General features: G+C 47.8%; 1 protein-coding gene across 1 annotated transcript in view; it reads left to right on the plus strand.

Moving 5' to 3' along the window:
- The window catches only part of LOC119375407 (homeobox protein Nkx-2.4), a 71,946-nt gene that overhangs the window by 41,233 nt on the left and 9,034 nt on the right, over nt 1-21,679 (plus strand). The window lies entirely within an intron of this gene.

Genomic DNA, 21,679 nt, shown 5'->3' on the forward strand with positions numbered 1-21,679 from the left:
CCCGTTAGATTTAGGTGACGTTAATGGACCCCAGAGGTGGTCGGAATTTCCGGAGCCCTCCACTACGGCGTCCCTCATAATCATATCGCGGTTTTGGCACGTAAAACACCAGGTATTACAATTCAACAAGTGTAGCGCTTATGTTCTTCTTTAAATACTAGGTGCACGTTAGCTGAAACAGCCAGCTAACTCTACCAAAAGAATAAAATGTTGCCGACGCATTCTACAACGACGCGAGGAAATGCATGCTGCTGACTATTGCACGGTGTAAGTCACGCAATTTTTTGTGTTCTGCTTAATTAGGCAAGATTAATTAACAAACTTTTGAAACAACGATGCTGGGAAAAATATTCCAATGACAAAGGTGCAGATCGGTCTGCAAAACGTCGGATTAGATAGTTTCTATCTTTCTATCTTTTAAGTATTCGTGTTTTCCTGCTTACTAAAGATGTCCGCGGAGTACAAAAAAAAAAAAGAAGACCAGGCCTGCGCGGAACACGCAGCACAGTCAAAGCGAAAGCTGGAAGAGCCGCCTTTCTAGGGTCGGTTGTAAGCTCTCTTGGGGCAACTGTTACAAGTACACTTGCAAGGTACCCACTACGCCATAAATAATGAGTTTTTGTGAAGCAGAAAAGCATGCACTATGCGATTATTCGTCATTGTGCGGAGAAGCGAGGTACCCGCTACACACCTGTAAGGCAGTATGTGCACTTTGTTGGTACTGTGGCTGATTACCATGAAGAATTATGGCTGAGGCCTTTGTAATTGTTCAGAAGTATTAAACGACCCTCTCGTTACGCAATTCACACTGTGTGACGCCTGGTTGTTGCTTCACTCTTATTCCATGCTATATTACACATCTTCCCGTGATTCCTTTCCCGACATGAAGCCTGTAGAGTGATTTTTTGCGAAGGAGTTTCAAGCACCGGGTTGGTTCTGTGCTAGTATACCCGACTGCCACGCGGAGGATTCGGGTTCAAATCCCATCCAATCCTGGATGGGATTTTTATTGCGATAGCAATTATATGGACACTCTCAACGAATTTTTGCCGTCGCTGTCATGTCCCGTATATGTATGTATATGTAAATAAAGCCAAAAATTAAAATATTTCAGAATAAAAAAAAAATTCGAAGCACGCGACCGGGTATTCGAACCTGCGGCCCCTCACTCCGCAGCACGCTGCCTCAGACAATTACGCCATGCGTCTTTTTTTTCTCTTCATGCTATAATTACGCCATGCGTCATTCGTTCTCCAGGATACTAATGGCAGAATACAAACGCACGCGGCGTTGGGTGAAAGGCACGGGAGGTCACATGTGGCGAAATTAAAATTATGCGAGATGCGGGTCATGCTGCCTTGTTGCCCACACTGCATTTGCGTCGCATCGTTTGCGACCCGCGCTGGTTTTCTATTTTGGGGTTGTAGCGCCGTACGTGCCACTCGTGGCCGGTCGGCCAGGGAAAAAGAAGAGCTTCCCGTGGCTCGTGGAGGCGCGATCTAGTGGGAACGCTTTGGCTCTTCTTATGCCACAGAAGGGAAGAAACGAGACGGCTGAACTATAATCGCAGTGTAGATGTTACACCGTGGCCAGAATCCTGAGGCTAAAAGTACAGCGCGAGCGCACAAGACACCTACGAAGAAACGTACGACACAAGCGGACACAAGCGCTAACAACTGCTTTATTCTTTCATACGCCAATGCATATATAAGCCCAAAGGCAACCATTACCGCACATGCGCACAAAACAACAGCTCTAAACCAAAACGTGTAACAAGGATGATAGTGTATTAGGTACGCGAAGACATGAAATCATATTCCGATGGGTGCAGGCACAAAGAAGTAAAGAAGAAGTATGAAGGACGAAGAAGCGCGTTCTCGCTGTAATTTTAGCCTCAGGAATATGTACCAGATAGACCCAAATGAAGTTTTATTTTAGTGACCAGAATCGAGGGCCGCAGGGTACGCGAGCCGTGGCTTCACGTGCCACTGCCAAGCGCCGTCTTTATTTTCTTCTCTTGAGATCGCGTGCTCTCCAGTTTCATTCGTTGCCCAAAGGAAGGCGCTGCAGGGTCTTGGGACAACGCGATCGCAAGAGTCCGACAGTGCCTTGCGTTCTGCGCATGCGTCCTGGCGGCTCGCAAATTTCTTGGGTCCCCAGTTCTAATACTCTGTAGTGTTTTGCCGGATTGGGATGTGTGCCTCCGACTTGTACTTTGACATAACGGGCGTGGTCGACCGTGCTCGCACGATTATCTCTTGAGGGGGAGTTTCTACGTCTTGTGTTTCACCGAAAAGTTTGCGTTGAAGCTTTAGACCGCACGAAAGTCAATTTGCTCGCTGCAGGGGCCGCGTTTGCGAAAGGAGTGAGCTGCTAGCTAGAAGGGCCACAGTAGGGGCTAGTTGAAGTAACAGCTGTTACAGTTCACGCTCGTCCTGTGTATACATGTGCATCCTTTTCGTGCGACCTTCTTTGTGTTCGAGCAGCGCACTGCAAGTGTAGAGCTGTGACAGTTAGTTCGCACTCGCCTTGTCATCTGTGCTTGAGCAGCGCGCAGCAAGTTTCTAGCTGCTTGCCGTTCTTCCTGTGACATTCCACTTTCTTGCTATCGCATTCATTGCTTCGCCCTTGAGGCGAAACAGTGACTTTATCTCATTTCGCGCGGTAGCGATTACGCACACCGGCGGTAGCGGCGGCGGCCGACAACTACGCCCTCAAAATCAGCTGTTGCTGTGATCTCATAACAGCTTTCGCTGTTAAATATACCACGCTCTGGCTCCATGAATGCCCTTTTCCGCACACGTGAAGCCAAGTGAAATGCATTGCTTTGTCATGCGTATGACGATTTTTCTGGGAGTTAAAAGAGATGTCGAATCAGAATCGTGCCAGTTTGTTAAGGCGGGACGCGGGGATCGTTTGTAACTTTTTAGTTCCTTAGCCTAGGTTGATGAAATTTCTCACACGCACTACGAATCATCTTAGAAAAACAAATTTAAATTTTCATAAATATGCCTTTACTAGTTTTTATTTTATAAAATTCACAAGTTGTTTGCTCGTGGAAAGCCTGGCACAGTGATGAAACATGCTAGGAGGTTGGAAGTGCTTTGTATCTTTGCTCACATACTGTTTGTACTTAAAGACACTTTTAGATTTTTTTTTACTGTCCTAATAGTTTTCTGCTGAACATTATGCAAATGCCTGTGTCTCAGCTAATGGTGTCATGCAGTAATTATAAAAAAAGAAACAAATGATAACCTAAGCAAAAATTCCAAGACTGTGTTGAAGTACAGCACAGTCTATGGATTCAAATAAAACAAAGATGACAAAAATCGGTGATGCCATAGTTGTGCTATGCTTTCCACAAGCGAAGTGGCAGGCACAAAACACTCTCTTGAGAAAATGGACCACAAAGTTTTGGTTGCAGTTGACCCTATGCTAAAGTGTGCCAGGAGAGTAATATCTGGTGTCCTTGCCAGGAGGCAATCTTTTGGGCCTCTACTTCTTAATTTAGCCTGATTTAGGAAGTTTATTACACTCTATCATTTACCGCATACGTTTTTGTGCAGCCCCCTCGAACGCAAGTGCACCAGGCTGCATGTAAACATTTGGACACGTTGGACTGTATCGCTACTTTTGCGGCCGCGGAACGTGTCGTCAGGTGGCCTAAGTAGTGTTGTATTAGTTTGATGAAGCTTTGCGATCACCCCTGTCAACTACTAACGCCTAAATATTCCTTTTCTTGTATGATAAACCGCACGCGCGCAGCCGAGCCGACGCCTTCTCGGCAGTCCGAAGCTGACGGCGACTTCTCACCGAACTATAGTGCAGACGCATTTTCTGACATTATTAACTTTTCTAAGTGAAACGTGCACGCTCTTCCGCTACTGGGGACATTAGACACGCGTTTTATCGAAACGGGACCAGGAACGCGCACGCACGAAGCTCGGGTCTCATCTGAGCGGCGCGAGAGCTTAAGCGTCGGCGGATCGTCTCCGATGTAAAGCCGGTAAAGCGGCACTCGCGCGTCATCTGATAAGTAGCAAGCGTTTTGACGATAAAGTGCTATGGTTTACATCACTGTCGCTTAATTACCGTCCCAGCAAGGGATGACACGACGTGCCGACAACCAAGTCGGTACGCCCCAATCTAATCACTTGCTCGACCGATCCATGCGATGCCGTCCCCCGTTTCCCTCCGTACGAAACTTAAGAGGCTTGCCTTTGCCTCCCGTACACGCGTCACCTTTCGAACAGCGGCGATTTACTTACGGCCGTGGAGTGATCAAGCAACGAGCACTTCTCTCGTAAACACAGCGGCAGTCGCCGTGGCATCAACCAATAGAAAAGCGCCTCTCAACGGTGTCGCGCGCTCCTAGGAGCGCCGCGTACATTGCAAGGTTCGTGAGAACGCCCTCTGATTATTTTGCCGTTTGCGCTTCTTCTATGCGATGATCGTAATCGGGAAGGGCGAGAACGGAAAGGCGGAACTTTGAGCTTTGAAATGATGCCAAGATAGCGGCGCTCGGTGGCAGGAAGGGCGAGATACGACGCCGTGAATTGCACCGTTTTAGCGCGATTTTGGGCTTCTTTTTCACCGACCTCACTTAGAAAAGTATTTTTTTCGGACACATAGAGTGCGTTTTCAGTGTAATCGTTTAGATATTGCTACGCTAACGCGACAGGCAGGACGAAAAGAAGAGGAGGACGAAGAGCGCTTGTCTGGCGAGTGTATCGGTGCCAGGCGGCAGCCATTCAGCCCCTTTTGCCCATCAGCCCATCTTCAAATAAACATCTTTCATCATAACAATATTGTGTAAATAAGAGGCTACAAATGCCAAAACGAGTGTTTTCCAAAAATTGATGCTTTTTGCTATTTTCGCGATTTGATGCCCCCCCCCCCCCTAAACCGCAGTTTCTCTGGCAGCCTGGCAGCGATTGGCTCATCATTTAGAATGCCGTAAGATGTATATGTCGAGTTTTTGCGGCTATATACAAGAAAAAGCTAACGTATACGTATGTCCCAATTAGCAATATTTAAATCAATCCACATATGACGACTCTTTATGACTAGCAGAAACACATCTATAGGGCTATGCTTCTGCCTACTGAATGTGCCGCGAGCAGTCTGGGAGCCGAAAATACGTCCCAGAGGCCATACTTCGTACACCCCCCAATGAACTATGCCGGAACAATATCCACTCCACTCCTTATGATGGGCCACCTTTAAACGCGCTGAAACACCCTCTTAATCCTAGTAAAAGCGACAGCAAATAACGTGCATTATAAGGCAACGTCCAACGCCAGCGCCTTCATAAACTGCGGTGACGCAATCAATTTTACGCACACAAACGATTAGAAGCGCACGTGTCACGACCCAAGAACCTTTTCTCCAGAGGCTCAGCTCCGCTATAGACTGCTAAACGACAAACAAGGGTGGCCAAATCCACCGTTTAAATGCGCAGACATGCATGCAGATTAGCTCTAATGCATAAAGGCTATGAAATCGGGCGTCCCGAACATACGCCGCGCCACGCCAGACCATTTCACGCTTCAACGTATGTCTCGTCCTCTTCCCTCCCCTCGCTGCAAATTCCCTCGCAGTTCTCTCCCTGGCCTTATATGCTCAGTGCTAATCGCAAAAGATCCTCCCTCACTCATCGCTGTTTAATCCAGGCGCGTCACTATAGATTGCGTGATGTCTGTACTTCTGCTCCCTGGCTTTGCCTTGCACGTATAATGACGTGGTATAAGACCCCCGAGTGACACATACATTAGCGCCAATCGACAACACCCACAGAGCAGCACCGGGCCCACTTTATATTTTTATGCTTCTATATGTAGCACTTGAAACGCGGGTAATCGGCGTTGAAATTGAAACTAGCGGAGCACGAGCCAAACGACCCCGGGCCTTCCGCGCTGTAACGAGTGCATTATCTATAATATATAGAGCCGCGCGATGCCTTCAAGCGATTCGCGGGGCCGAAGCATATGCGTGTCTGATGCATTCAGCCACGCACGCCACGGATATGCAGCGCTCGAAAGGCACTTGATGACGTACGCAACACTGCGCAGTGGCAGCACCGAGCCATTCGTTTGTACACTTTTTTTAAACTCCCGCTATTCGCTCTTTCCTACGCCTTTCTCTGTTACGCAAACACGAGGATAGACGGGCGAATGCGTTCGTCTGTATAAAATATGGCGCCGAATGTCGCGACCACCAAAGCCGCAGCTCCCAGAGGGCGCGCGCGTGTATGGCTGCGCCAGAAGGGGGCGCGCATGTCTGTAGCGTCAGCATCGACGGCTCTGTGTTTTGATAACCTCGTTATCTATTATTATGTTCTTATTCTCTTGTCTACACTCCGAGCCGGCTCGGCGGGTGGGAGGAAACTGCGCCGACGACAGGCTTATACGGCCTCTTCTCAAGATCGCACAAAGATTGCATAGGGATTGACGACAGAGCGCCTCGGGGCAACGACGGTCTCAGAGCTGCCAACATCGCGCGAAAGCCTGTGTTTGCACGTTCCGGATAGAGTGGGCGAACGAGAAAGAAGAAAGCCAAGCGGGGTGTGCATGCTTGCTCACACGCTCGCTTGCCTTTACGCGGTGGAGCGACGCGAGAGGGTGCGCCGTGCGGGTGTTGTTTGCCTTCCATATTCCGACGCCAAGCGAGCGCTACGACCCGTGAAACCGCAATATATAAGCTTTCGAGAGACGGCGGCGGTTGCTGCGTGTGCTTGCGCACGCAAACGGCATCGACGACCACATGAGGCTCGTAGCATTCAAATCTTGCACGCGCTGTATACACATACGTTTGCAGCTAAAGCGTCGATGTGACGTGACGCAGCGACGGCTGAGTACGCGCGACTGATTCATTCGGTCGAGACGAGCCACGTATTTGCTCTTGGCAATCGAACGACCTGGTCTGCGCGTGCGCACGTTTATACGGGGCGCGCCAGGGGTACACGAGGACGATTGTATTTTCGAACGCCTCACTTTATGCTCATCGAGGTGGCTAACCAGCTATAGTAATCCTGTAAACAACCAGCCTGCAAGGGCACATTCAGAAATATCAAAATGAGTGACGCAGGACGCTTTTAGAGCGAAGCTATATATATGACTTGGTGGGATTTCATTGTGTCCGCCGGCAGGACACTCCCAGAAATATAATGAATAAAAGAAAATGAATTATCCTGGCGCGCCTGGATTTGAAACCGGGCTTACACACTCCGAAGACGTGTGTTGACCACTCGGCTATAACCAGTGTATCTGAATCACATGAATGCGTTGTACCCGCAGTGCAAAAGAAATATAAAAATACAACGCTTTATGTAAGGCTTCGTGGACTTTCGTGGTAGTGATGTAAGAGCCAGTAATGCGGCCACCAACGATAACGCTGGAATCTTCGGTGTAACATTTATAAATGGCGACCCGCCTTACCACTGATCAGATATCGACGACCAACGTCTGTGCTAGCCGCTTTAGCTGCACTCTGAGTGTTGCTTTTTTTACTGGGCGCGAGTTCGCCCCATAAAGCGTCTTATGTTTACCGGCTGCGTTTTGCTTTCTTGACCGTCACAACCAAGTGACAATATAAGTACGACATGCATAACCATGTACATGAGAAAAATTCTAGCTTTGCGAAAATTATGCCAGAAATCACACCATCTCCCTCTAAAGGGGACCATGAGGCGATGCGAAGCAGCGTTTCGGCATGTACAGCCCGCGTTGCAGAGGGGGAGTGGAGAGGGGAGGGGAGAGAGGCAAAGGGGAGAGGGGAAGTGGAGAATGGGAGGGAGAGGGGGAAAGGGGAGGGGAAGTGGAGAGGGAGAGGAGGTGTGTGAAGAGGGCTTGCGCATGCGCAGTAAGGGTGGTCACGCCACACACCACCACCGGATTGAACTCCGCTATAAGATGCTTCACATCTAATATAGTATGATTCCATGGTCGCGCAATACGCCTTTTAATGGGCCGCTCAACAAGCTGACACACGCTAGAAAGAACACGTCATGTCGATGCCTCCTGATGCCGATCTAGCCAATAAATAAGTTCGTACCTTTGTTGAGAATTCCGTGTAACCTCCGTGTGGTGTGCTAAACAGCTTCGCTGGTTATACGTCTTCACAGCTTGGAATTGCTTCATTTTGTCTGTTTGTTTGTTCTTTTTTTTGGGGGGGGGGGGAAGGACAGAATAAGAGGACGTTATTTCCATGACGAACGTGCTTTACCTTTGTTTTTGTCCACACAAGTTGCATAATAAATACGAATCATTTCTTAGCGAACTTCTGTCACTGAGCGTATCTATCTATCTATCTATCTATCTATCTATCTATCTATCTATCTATCTATCTATCTATCTATCTATCTATCTATCTATCTATCTATCTATCTATCTATCTATCTATCTATCTATCTATCCGCCTACGACTTTCTGCTCTCGTGGCCGTTTCGTTAATTAGATGTATACCAACATTGGTATTGCATGACATGACTGTATGGCAATCATAAATTACAGGTCACAACATGAAAATCATGACATGCATGTCATGAACGGCATGATTTACATGCAACTGTCTTAGGGCTCTCGCGGCCGTTTCGTTAATTTGATATGTAGCAAAATTGTTATGGCGTGACAAGAGTGTATGAAGAACATAAACGACAGGTTGTAACATGAAAGTCATGACATGCATGTCATATGCGGCATGACTTACATGTCACGCTCATGGTGCGCTAGAGGCCGTTTCGCTAGCTTGATGTACACCAAAGTTCGCATTGCGCGACATGACTGTATGACAAACATAAATGACAGATCGTAACATTAAAATCATGAAATTCACGTTATGTACGTCATGATTCATATGACAAAGTCTTGAAGCGCTCGCGGCCGTTTCATTCCAGGATATACGAAAATTTCTATGGCGTGACATAAGTGTGTGACGAACATGCATTCTATATACCAGAATATAAGTTTCGTTAGCATGGTATAAACAGATTGTACATGGATGTGTGCATGACAAACGTGCGATAGCGAACGACAAATGTGCGATAGTGTCATGACATGAATGCGTTCATTTACCTCAATGACAAACAATACGATGTATGCAGCTCCTTGCTTACTGCTTTGCATTACATATATTCCAACAATGCATGGAGTATGTCGGAATTTTTTTAGTAATAAATGTGGTTCGCAGGATCATTTTCTCATGAAAGAGCTACGCAAGTGACCTACTGAGACTTATCGTCTACAATCACAGTATCGTGGTTTTGCTTGCAGGTCTCTCCGTATCCTGGTGTCTCTAACCACTTTCTCTCGCATCACTGCACACACACACACAGCAGATAGCGAAAAATCGCATTATGTTGCAGAGTCAGATTACCTTTGGCACATAACGGGGTTTTTACCTGCTGGGTCTATAGGAGAGACATTACGGAAGACGCATAAATCGCTTTAAGCGCCAATTTTCCAGAGATAAAAAGAAACTTTCTATACGTATACGAGTGACATATTACGTGGAAAGGAGGCACGTACAGGTGGCAATAGTCACTGTGTTAATGAGATAGCGAGCTTATGATGGTTGAAATTTCAGCTGTTCAGCTAGTGACGTTGAAGTAGACCCAAGTCGCACTCGAGAAATAGTATCAGAGAATAGAGATATTGCATCCATTTAGTAGAAACTCTGCCAATATGCCTGCAGAATAGCGGTACTACAAATGGTACCAGCATTCAAAATATCGGGCAGTGCACTATGTGCTGAGAAATGGCTGTGCCTGAATTGCACACGGTTTTTCCTCGAAGGGTTCCCCAGCATTTACTGCTGTACAAAAAGTAATCCTTAGCACTTACCTAAAAAAAAAAAATTTCACCATCTCCCACTAAAGGGAACCATGTGGCGATGCGAAGGAGCGCATGGGTCGACTTAAAGTTCCGTTCATCACGAGCACCTTGCCCGATGTTAACGCGTCCTTGCATGTGGAGCACACCATGAATTTACTGTAGTTGCTGTTGCTGTTACTCGTCCCGAACTCTTGTTGGAGCACGCCACGCGGGTTCATCGCGCGTCTGCAGAATCTTGTTCCCCGACGTCATCACGTGATTGCTGAGAGAGTGTAAGGGGAAGAGGCCACAGCATCTTACCCAGCCCCTTACACAGGCCCGAACGCGCTAGCGCGTGACAGCACACGTGGTTTTGTCTGCGTTACGCCAAGCTAGGACAGCAAACGGCAGCCCGGGCCCCTAAAGTGCTCTGCATGTATCATCGTCATCAAGGCGTTCGAAGAACAAGACGAAGAAGACTTCTTGGCGCGAGCGCGCGCTCTGCACGTATCATCATCAAGGCAGTTGAAGAACAAGATGAAGAAGACTTCTCCTTGGCGCGAGCGCGCTTAATATGTTACAGATGCCTATGGTTGGATTTAGAAAGCGGACGGTCGCCAATGGAACTACGGACAAATCCCAGCGCAAAAGCTGCTTCGCATCTAAACAGATCAGGGCAGCATTGTCGGCGTACTTACATATCCAGTAACTATGTAGTGTAACGCGGTTTTCTTCGGTGAGGCACGAAGCTGAAGAGATACATCGTTCGTCACTTAATTCGGATCTGGGCGATCAGAGAACAAAGAGTTGACCAAGAACGACTAACACACGCACCCTCATGTTAATGAAATCTCCTCTCCCATTGCCAGCATATTATATGTGTACACACCGCCTCGCAGTGCTGATCATGAGGGCACACACTGTGACATCAAAGAACATCAAGGCACTATCAAGCCACGCATCAAGACAAATATTATAGGCGCCGTAGATAGCGAACAAGAGTGATCGCAAGTCATCAACCGGGCTTAAGCCGCTTGCGAGGTTCTTTATATCATAGACGCAATCTGTTCTCCCCGTCACCGAAAGCCAATGCTGTTATTCAATTGCATCTCAAACGTTATTATGTTGGAGGCAACAGATAACGATTTGCGTGAAGTCTAGACGTATACACAATACCACTTTCTTCCCCTCCCCCCCCCCCCCTTTTTTTTAGCTGCTGGATCGATCATCATTTGTGTCATCTGAGAAGTGTGTGAAATTGCTTCAGTACAGCACGAACAATAATCCGGCATACGAAGCAGCGACAGAACGTTTCGTTCGCATTACACATTTTCAGCCTTATCTAGCGCCAAATAATTTCAATTCAGTCAGAAATGCTGCCTTTCGGCATAATGTCGAGACAATGTCGCTTACGGCGATGGGACGACAAACAAGAAGTGATAAATGTGGCGCATGCATATCCCGCTACGTAGTCCACAATATCAGAGGAGCACGGAATGCGAGTTTATATGTAATTGCACTAACCAACCATCAACTATTCACACCAACTATAGCCCCTGTCGCAGTTTTCGATTTACTGTGCCTATCTACGTTGCGCCGTTCTTTGTGCACCTATACGAAACAGCAAAAAGCCAAAGAATGCGCCTTAGGACACAGCTTGCCATTCGGAGAAAGAAATTGGAGGTGAAATAAAGCAAGATTAACCAGAGTGGGTGTCCACTTTACTTATAGTAAAAAGGAAAAATATTAGAAAAAGAAAATTAGAGTAAAAAGCGACATAAGTGGTGAGTGAGGACAGCCTGCGTGGACCCTCAGATGCCTCAGAATTACTCAAAACCGTTTTCTGTTTTACAGCGAAAGCTGTTATGAGATCATTTCACCGGCCGTTTTTGGCGCCGTAGTTGTCCGCCGCCGCCGCCGGTGTCCGTAACCAGTATCAATCGAAATAAGAAAAAAAAACTAAATAAGAAAAAATTCCAGGATGGAACGAGGTTCGAACCTGGGCCCTCTGCGTGGGAGCCCAGTATTCAACCTCAGAGCCATGCCGGTGCTTGAAACTGCTTTGCAAAAAGGTCCTATACAGGCTTCATGTCGGCAAGGAACCACATTAGCATATGCAATATAGCGTGGTAGAAGAGTAAAATAAGCACCAAGCGTCGCACAACGCGAATTCTGTAACCAGGCGTCAAACAATGCGAATTGTGCAACGAGTAGGTTGTTGAATGCTTCCAACCCATTACAAAGGGCTCTGCCATAATTCTTCATCGTCATCAGGCACAGCATCAACAAAGTGCGCATAATGCCTTACGTGCGTTTATCAGGTACCACGGCTCTCCGTAGAATGACGAAAAATGGCACAGTGCCTGCTGCCCTACTTCTCAAAAATTAAAATGATTTATAGCGTAGTGGCTTCATCGCAAGTGCACTTGTATTGGTTGCCAAGGAAGCCCATAAGCGCATGATCCATTTCCTCGGGGTCTCAGTAAAATTACATTGATTTAGAGCATAGTGGGTTCCTCGCAAGTGCACTTGTATTGGTTGCCAAGGAAGCCCATAAGGGGTATTCAGACGGGGGAGAAATGCTCGGGGGGTAAAGGCGGAGCCTAGTGACGTCAACTCGCGAGGAGAAGTCTCCACAAATGCCCCCCACTCACACGGACGAGGCAAACGGAGGGGGAGACCAGTGTTACTAGACTACTCTGGTGGCTTGCACCACCCGTTTGACGAGCTGCAGACGACCATCCAGCTGCAGACTGGACACCCACTGCCGCTCTCTGCAGGAGCAAGTGCAACAATGTGGCCAAACAAGAGCCCGAAATTCCGCCACATCCCCCACCGCAGGGGGATCGTTTGTCCTTTCGGGGAGAACGTCCCCGTCTCCTCCGAGGAGGCGCGGGGGGGTCACGCCCACTCGCTAATCCGTGACATCGCGGTCACGTGATACGCAATCCCCCCGTCTCCCCCGAGCATTCCTCCCCCGTCTGAATACCCCTATAAGCGCATGATCTATTTCCTTGGGGTCTCAGTAAAGTTCTTCGCCCCTCCTCCGTCTCTCTCCCACGTCAACGTATGCTATACAGCATGACGGGAGAGGGAAATAGCGACCGGGCGTCACCCAATGGAAATTACATAACTGGTGGGCCGTTTAAAGACTCCTACCCATCGCCATCAGTCGTCGCGTCAACAAAGTGAACATAATGCCTTACAGACGTGTAGCTGGTGCCTCGCTTCTCCGCAGAATGACGAATAATCGTGCTTCCTAACTTCACAAAAATTGTGATTTATGGCGTAGTGGGTACCTTTCTAGTGTACTTGTATTGTAGCCCCAAGAGAGCTTACAACGGGCTCTAGATACGCTGCTCTTCCAGCTTTCGCTGTGACTGTGCTGCGGTTTCAGCGCAGGCCTGGCGTTATTTTGCTAAGGGCTTCATCGAAGTGGGACTCACCAATCATTTAGTCCGTCGTCGCTTGCTCAGACTTGACAAAAAATCCACTCAGCTTTGCTTTCTGCGCCCAACGAGTCATTCTGAGTATAAGTAAGTCGTTTCACAAGTGCCGAAGTTTGCCGACCTACGGTCCAACGCAATGGCGAGATACATGGCAATGATCACAGTACATACGGCGAACGCAATGGTTTTGGAAATACAACATTCACTTTATATAGCGAAACGCATTGATGAAAAGTTCCAATTATAAGATTTCAAAATTAGCGGCCAGGCGCGTGGTGAAAAGAAAAGGATATTTCTTTGCATTGCACACAAGCAAGATTACTTGTACAGAAAGCATGCGCAATCGTGTCTTTACACCCGCAAACGCGACATTCTGTACTGTCGGCCACACCGACGAGAAAGCAGTGCGCACTTATAGAGACAACCCCAAACCACAGGTGACATAATAAAGTTAAAGGGACTCTAAAGAGAAAAACGTTTTTTCTCGTGTCAGTAAAGTACTCTTTCACGATACCAAAAACACCACACTTGCTGCGGCAAGATACTTTGCAAGCGAGAAAAAGTAATAATAATATCTGGGGTTTTACGTCCCAAAACCACGATATGATTATGAGGGACGCTCGCGAGAAAAAGTACAAAAAGAAAGTGCGGGTGGCGAGACCACCTTGAAGTTCACGCACCAGTCGCCGTGACGCTATGGATTTTGACGGCATCTGCTAAGACCTACGTAGTTCCTAATCGCAAAAAAAAAAAAGTACATTGTCTTCCGAGGAAGCAGTACGCTCGACATGTCAAGTTTCAGGAAATTTCATTGAGCCAATGTGGACAAAATACGAAAAAACACAATGAAATCCATAGCGTCACCATCGGAGATTACGGCGGGAAATTTAAAAGTGAAAATTTTCCCCGTGATTTTCTCATACATTTAATAAACACCTCGTGGTTCAATATACGAACACTAGAGTTTTGAGAGTACAATCTATCACTCTAAACTAATGTATTGTTTCTCTTCAGTGTCTCTTTAAGTTACACCTATATGATGCAGAACGCGGAAATGCGTGTCACGATCCTGGGCAGAAAGGCGCCAATTTTCGTTCAAGCTCCGCCTCACCTCGAAGTTGTAATAATCGCGGACGCGCAAGCATTTTATATCGCAGGTCATGCGGTCAATGCAGCGCAGAGTGAGGATCAAAGTGGAGCACCTCCACACATGGGCCGGATATATCCTGATATTTGTATCATACACTCCGCGTTTTCGAACACACACACGCACAAGCACGGTGAAAAACGTCAGTCGTCGAAGATATGCACGAGTCGTAAGCGTTCGCATCCTCTCTCCGGGCCGACAGCAATATTTTCTGATTGGTATATCAGCATACGCACGAATTCATGCTTGAAACACCAGGGAGATAGAGCTGTAGTGGTTAGACAAGTTTAGCCAGACATCAGGTATGGTTCGTCAAGTTTGTTGGTTGATTCATCAATGAGAACTCCATGACCAAACCCTGGCCGTCCAGAGTGCCCGCGAACGGGCCGCCAAGCTCGGCTTGGCGGTCCCTACGTGGGACTAGCCGGGTGGGTCTCCCCTGCGTCTTCTCTGGACCCCAATAAAGTTTGCATCATCATCATCATCATCATCATCATCATCATCAATGAGCAATGGTAGAAAAGCGCCGCTGCGAAGCACGGCTATGCAGAGAACGATGAAAATTAAGCTCCACTTCGATGGTGACACGTTATCAGATAAGGCACCCTTGCGACACTGCAGAGTAAGTGCAACGCCACCGTAAACGTAGAGGTGGATGTAATCCTAGGTCTGCTGGGCGGTGTACGTGTCCCGCGGTAACCTTCCACAAGTGATGTCGTCACGAGTAGCGGAAACGTATGACGCACAAGCAACACCTCTACACCCCGAGCCATCCGCAAAATCTACGTGACCTACCACCGTCGACGAACACCGCACACCCGCACACAGCCCCAGAGCAGGAGACGATACGTGTATCCGAGTACGACCGCCACTGCTTCGACCGCACCGGTCCAAGGTTGAACCACGACTGGCATCGCGACTCGGCCTTTTATTTTTTTTATACAGTTTGGCGTCGAGAAAGGAGGTTAGCAGAGAGAAAGAGAGATGCGAGACACATCAGCGGGCGAGTATACACTACTATACAGTCAGGGGAAAACCCTGTGGCAGGGAGGAAAGAGGACCCTAGAGAAGGCCCGCCGTCGCGACTCGAGGGTCTCTTAGGTCCCGACGTCGTCGTCGAAGAGACGGCGACGGCGGCGGCGGCGACGTCGGAGAGGCCCATACAGAGCCCGCCGAAGCACGCGCGGGAACCACTCCGCCGCTGAACTCACCTTGGAGTGCGCGCAGCGCGAGGCGACGCCGAGCAGCCCCGGCTTCGACGAGAGGTGCTCTTTATCCCCCCCCCCCTACCCTCTAGCACCGATGCCTCTATACCGTGGGCCTTGAAGCAGCAGCGGAACTTGAAGAGCACCTCCCCAGAACGAGTGTCTGAGAGCGAGGGATTCGAGAGGGTGAGGGTGAAAAAAAAAAGGATGGGAGACTCTAGAAGGTCCTTGTGCACGACAGCAGCCCGAGCACCTCTCCAGCGCGTCCCAGCGCAGGATATTGAAGAACGAAGCGGGAGAGATCTGTCTCTCTGGTTGCAGTGACAGTTGTGGGCCTGGTCGAGGGCGAAGAGCTGTATAGGTTGTTTCGTGCAGACGACGCGGCACGAGCTGTGTAAAGGAACATTGCTCGTTTGAGGAGAAGATGGGCGCGAGGTTATAGTTTGGGATGTTCTTTTCCAATGGCGAAGAGCGAATGATGGACTACGTAGCGAGTACTTGATGAAGGAGGACATGGGAAAGTGCGACGTGGCAGAGTGGCACTGTCTGTACTGATCAGCCTCTCACTCACAAGTGCTCATTTTTTTACTTTATGTACAACTATGCAGTTTAGCTGAGGTGCACACGGTGCCCGGACCCCGTTTATCGATGAGCTTGCAGTGATGATAGCTTGTCACACGAGTTTGCAGCTTTATCTTGGTGTCCGACTCGCTTCGCAACCGTGGTATACACTGCAGATAGACAAATGAGAAGACAAGGCAGGAAGACAAGTCTCGCGTGCACACGTAGTTCCGGATACCTCTTTCTCAAACAATGAAGACATTATGACGTGTTCATAGGAATGAGGGAGCAGAAAGCGATACGTGGGGACTTTATTTGGGAGAGTGTTCCATGAATATAAGCAAGAGCTGTTTGAAGTATACTGAGACGACTTACTCCGTCCTACTTTCCTTTTCTGTCGTTCCTTCTCATTTTTGGGCCCATTTGTAGATGCACAAGCGAAAACTAAGAAATCGGGACCCTTGTATTCGCAGCGCTAATATTCGGGAACAAAGGCAAGACGCTGGTTAGGGATTCTTGTAGCGCCAAAACTGGGTCGACGTCCCCACCGGTCGCGTTGGTCACCGCCGGTCTTCGCCTGCAGTTGCGCCGGGACTACCAGCCCGCAACACAGCACTCATGTTTCCCGACGTATTGCCATATGGCGTCCATATCTCACGCAGCGCCTCTTCTGTCGTCTTTAGACGACATTTGCAGCGAAGCACGCAGATACGCGGGCAATTTTTTGTAAATGGAGTAGTGCGCCTATCGTGGGCTCACCGGGCATGTCGACTACCCTGACGTTTAAAGGGTAGCTTATGGCCCGAAGTAACGTTGTCATTCACGTTAGAGCGAACAAATCAGTTTTACCGAAACGAAGCGCATGGTACACTGCGATGACGTGCATGTCTATATGTAGCGTTCGTCAGCGTATTTCTTCTGGTTCTAGCAATGCTTCACTATAGCTTGCCGAGTGATATGCAATGTTCATTACATTTTTAAACACGACAGTGTTTTATGCCAGGGTCCACCAAGACTTTCATGACGTATTTCTGTCACGGAAATACGTCAGCAAAATGAACACCATCAGATGGCAAAGAAAAAACTACACTAAAATGTTCCGTTGTCGGGAGTCGAACCCATGACCTCTCGGTCCGCGACGATGGCTAGCGGGCGTTTAGCCCACTGAGCTACCTTTTTTTTTGCTTTCTTTATTGCGCTGAGCTCCTCAAACACATTACGGAGGCTACATGAACGCGCCTTTTATCTTTGACACTTTCTTCTCACAGCGCTCTTGTATGGATGGATGGTATGAGCGTCCCCTTTATAACGGGGCAGTGACGGGTGTGCCACCAGGCTCTAAAAAACAAAAAAAAAACAACAAACGCGCCGTTACTACGACCGTCCCGATCGGCGCGCTTCCAATAGAAGCGTAATTTTAAAGACGATAGTCTTTCTTGGGATAGTTAAACGGAGAAATTTTGGTTTGTCTTTCTGTCTTTCTGTTTGTCGGCCAGATGGTGTCCATATCTTTGCCAGATGGCAAAGATGGCAAAGATGGCAAAGATGTCCATATCTTTGCCAGATGGCATTGCCAGATGGTGTCCATATCTCGCGCAGCGCCTCTTCTATCGTCTTTAAACGACATTTGCAGCGAAGCACGCAGATACGCGGCCAATTTTTTTCTCAACACTTTAACACACCGCGACGCGGCGCCTTTAGCCAAAGCCTCGCTCATAGCATCCATCCATATCAAAAAATAGCTCTCCGACGCTCGCCTGGCTGTCGCATCGCGTTCCCCGCTCGCCCTGTGAGAATTAACGGCCTGGCCAGACTAGAGGGAAGACACGACGCGCGTAGCGTTTCTCTTCGCGTTTGACGACGCTTTGAAGGAGTGCATACCGAGTATCAGTGTTTATTATGTGCTTGTTCATGCCATCACTGCGCGGGATTCACCATACGCAATGTCCAGGTATATGTCGACAACAGCTACCGCCACGCTTAAATCGTGACCATGAGCGTTAGCCGTCGGTTCGGTGCGCATCTCCTTCTCAATTGCCAGCATAGCTTCGGTTCTCAGTGCATGCCTCAACCGTGCCGTAAGGAAACGAACGACTGTGCGCGTAACATTGACCGTTTGAAAGTACCTAGAATGCCTACTGCAAGTAAAGTTGTTAAGAGCCCACTACGCCATAATTATTCCTTTTGGGAATCAGCGAAGGGCCCACTACGCGTCCGTAAGGCAAAACGCGATCATACACTGCTGTTCACTTTGCTGATGATGATTAAATATGTCTGAGCGTGTTGTAATGGGCGGGCCTTTAAAAAACCCATTCGTTGCGCAATTCACATGTTTTGATGCCTGGCGCGATTCTACGCTTCTGCCACGCAATACTACACGCATTAAGGAGACTCCTCTACTACCTGATAATCATATAGCGTTTTCCCCAAGCAGTTTCCAGCAATAGCGTGACTCTGTGGTGGAAGACCTGCTTGCCCCGCAGAAGGCCTGTGTTCGATTCTCACTCGAACCAAAGATTTTATATATTTATTTTATTTGCATCTTTCTACATGACATTCATATCGTGTCTTTTTTTTCTTTTTTTTTCGAAGCAGTTACAAGCAGTATCGTGGTTCTGTGGTATAACACCTGCTTGCCACGAAGGCGGCCTGAGTTCAATTCTTACTCGAACCGAAGATTTCTTTTTTTTTTCATTTCAATATTTATTTATCTTTCAAAGTAGGAAAGATAGGAGCTGCCACAAAAAGCTACTGCATTGAGTAGCTTGACGAGGTGACAGCCCCTCCTTAGAAGGACAGCAGCAGGCAGTGAATAGGACAAATGAACAACAGCAATATCAAACAGATTGAACAAGGTGCACAAGAATTAACGATAGACGTTAGAGTTTTGGCTAGGTAAAAACCGTAGTAAAAAATGACAACTACGAAGTAAGGCAACATATATACCCTTCGCGAACATTGAAAGGATTTCTACAAATGAAGTGTCTAATAATATGAACATTGTTTCGGGCTATTTATATGCACGTGTCACGAAGCTCTTTTAATGTTAAGTTTGCAATATCAACGGCAATTTTTGCTGCAATTTGGTTTAGTAGTGATGGCAGCTGGTAACGGAGCATTTGCTTCCCATAGTTTGTGCCACATCGTATCACTTCTCACTGCTCTGGGTTACGGGTTTTATATACAACTGCATTTGTTTTAATATTGGCTAAGTTTTGCAAGGCGTTGTTCTGGTTTTTCGCGCATAGTTTGTAATAACGTAAAGGCCTGTATTCGTACAGTGATGGAAGTCTTACGATGCGTAATTTCGCAAACAGTTCAGTTGTATGTGACAAATAGGGCGTCCTACAAGTTAGTCTGATAATTCGCTTTTGTAGTAGCAATAATTTCATAGTATTAGCATTGGTGGTTGTGCCCCACACAAGAACACCATAGTTCAGAGTGTAAGAGAAGAGCGAGTTATAAAGGAGTAGATTTACGGTAACCGGAAACGCTGCACTGTTTCGCTGCAAAAGTCCTATAGTACGTGAAAGTTTTTTAACCAAGAAATCAACGTGCGCATCCCATGACATTGTGGGAGAAAAACAGATGCCTAGAGCTTTGAAGGACTGAATGTATTCAGCTGATCTACCATTAATAAATAGCGAATGCGTGAGACATTCATTATGACGAGGATGAATCATCAAGGCTTTCGTTTTCGCAACATTCAAACCCAGGTGATTTTCTATGGACCATTTCTGAATTAAATCGAGATTAGCGTCGGCATGATCTAGTAAGTCATAAGCGGAGCGACCTGCGAAGAAAATGCTCGTGTCATCAGCGTAGATAACGTAATTTGCCGTCTGATCAGCGCTGACAATGTCATTGATATATAAAAGAAATAAAAAAATAAAAACGGGCCTAGGATGCTTCCTTGAGGTACACCTAAATTAACCTGTCTTAAGAAAGATGCGTATCTATTAATTTCTACATATTGTGAGCGGTGTCGTAGGTACGATGATATTAAGGAGTGGGCGTTCCCCCTTATGCCGTAGTGATGAAGCTTCTGGAGAAGACTGCGATGGCTAACGCTATCAAAAGCCTTCGTGAAATCTAAAAACACGCCTAATACAAGGTTGTGATTTTCAAAATTTTCAAGTATATAATCTTTTTGTGCAAGGAGGGCAAGCTCTGTTGATTTATTTTTTTGGAAGCCATTGCACTGGATTTAGAATCTTATATCGGCGACGAAGGATGCGAGTCGTTTAAGTTTATTTAAGTATCATTATTTATTTTATTTGCATCTTTCTCGATTTTTTGGTCACTGGCAAGATGGTGATTTTCGCTCACAATCAAAGACTCCGACACCGACACCGGAATTTCTGTCACGTTAAAACGGACGAAGTGTCCCTGGTACTCTAAGAAACGCTCCGCATTTAGTAAGCAACAGACATGATGAAACGACACGTATTCCTCCAGTTTCAAACGAAGTGGCGGCGTCTCAACGTGTTGGAAAACCCCACGTGATATGCTGAATTACGCGAACCAGATAGCAATGCCGTGCATATACCGTGTAATTCAGCATTTCACGTGGGAGTTTCCAACATGTTGAGACATCGCCCTTCAAGTGATATTAGAGAGTTTGAGAATTGGGGACCCAAGACGCTGGGTCTCAAGCTGCGTTGGGTAGGCTGCTCTTGCATTCGGATGATCAGCAGAGTTTGATAATTGGGCTGAACGCAGGCTGCGTTGGGCCAAGCGCACAGAGCGCCACACGTGGCGAAATTGAAATCATGCGAGACGCGGTTCATACTGTGCCGTGGCGCGCGCTGCGTCTGTGTCGTCTCGCTGGTGACCCAACACGCCTTGGGGACCCACGCTAGTTTTCGATTTTTGCGCCTTGTGTCAACGCGAGCGCAAGAGCCCAAGAGTGGCTTGGGTTCTGCGCATGCGCCCTGGAGGCTCGCAAGCTTCTTGGGTCCCCAGGCTCCTTGGGGCCCCAATTCTGAAACTCTGTATTAGAGCAAGGGTGGATCTTTGGCCTTGTTGGTGCGACATGTTATATAACGTTAAGCGCAATACTGAATTGACGAGGGCGGGACAGGGAGTGTCACACACACAGTGTGTGTCACTCCCTGTCCCGTCCTCGTCAATTCAGTACTGCGCTTAACGTTATACATGTCTCTATTAGAGAGTTTGAGAATTGGGGACCCAAGACGCCGGGTCTCAAGCTGCGTTGGGTAGGCTGCTCTTGTGTTCGGAGGATCAGCAGAGTCTGAGAATTGGGTGAAACGCAGACTGCGTTGGGTCAAATGGAAGGGGGGCCACACGTGGCGAAGTTAAAATAAGCGGGACGTGGGCCACACTGCGTAGCCCGCGCTGCGTCTTCCTCGACTCGCTGGGGACCCAAGACGCCTTAGGGCCCCACGCTAGTTTTCGATCTTTGGGTCTTGGGTCAACGCGAGCGCAAGAGCCTAAGAGTGGCTTGGGTTCTGCGCATGCGCCCTGGCGGCTGGCAAATTAATTTCT

Source organism: Rhipicephalus sanguineus, chromosome 11 (assembly GCF_013339695.2).
Source record: "Rhipicephalus sanguineus isolate Rsan-2018 chromosome 11, BIME_Rsan_1.4, whole genome shotgun sequence".
Classification (NCBI taxonomy): Eukaryota; Metazoa; Arthropoda; class Arachnida; order Ixodida; family Ixodidae; genus Rhipicephalus; species Rhipicephalus sanguineus.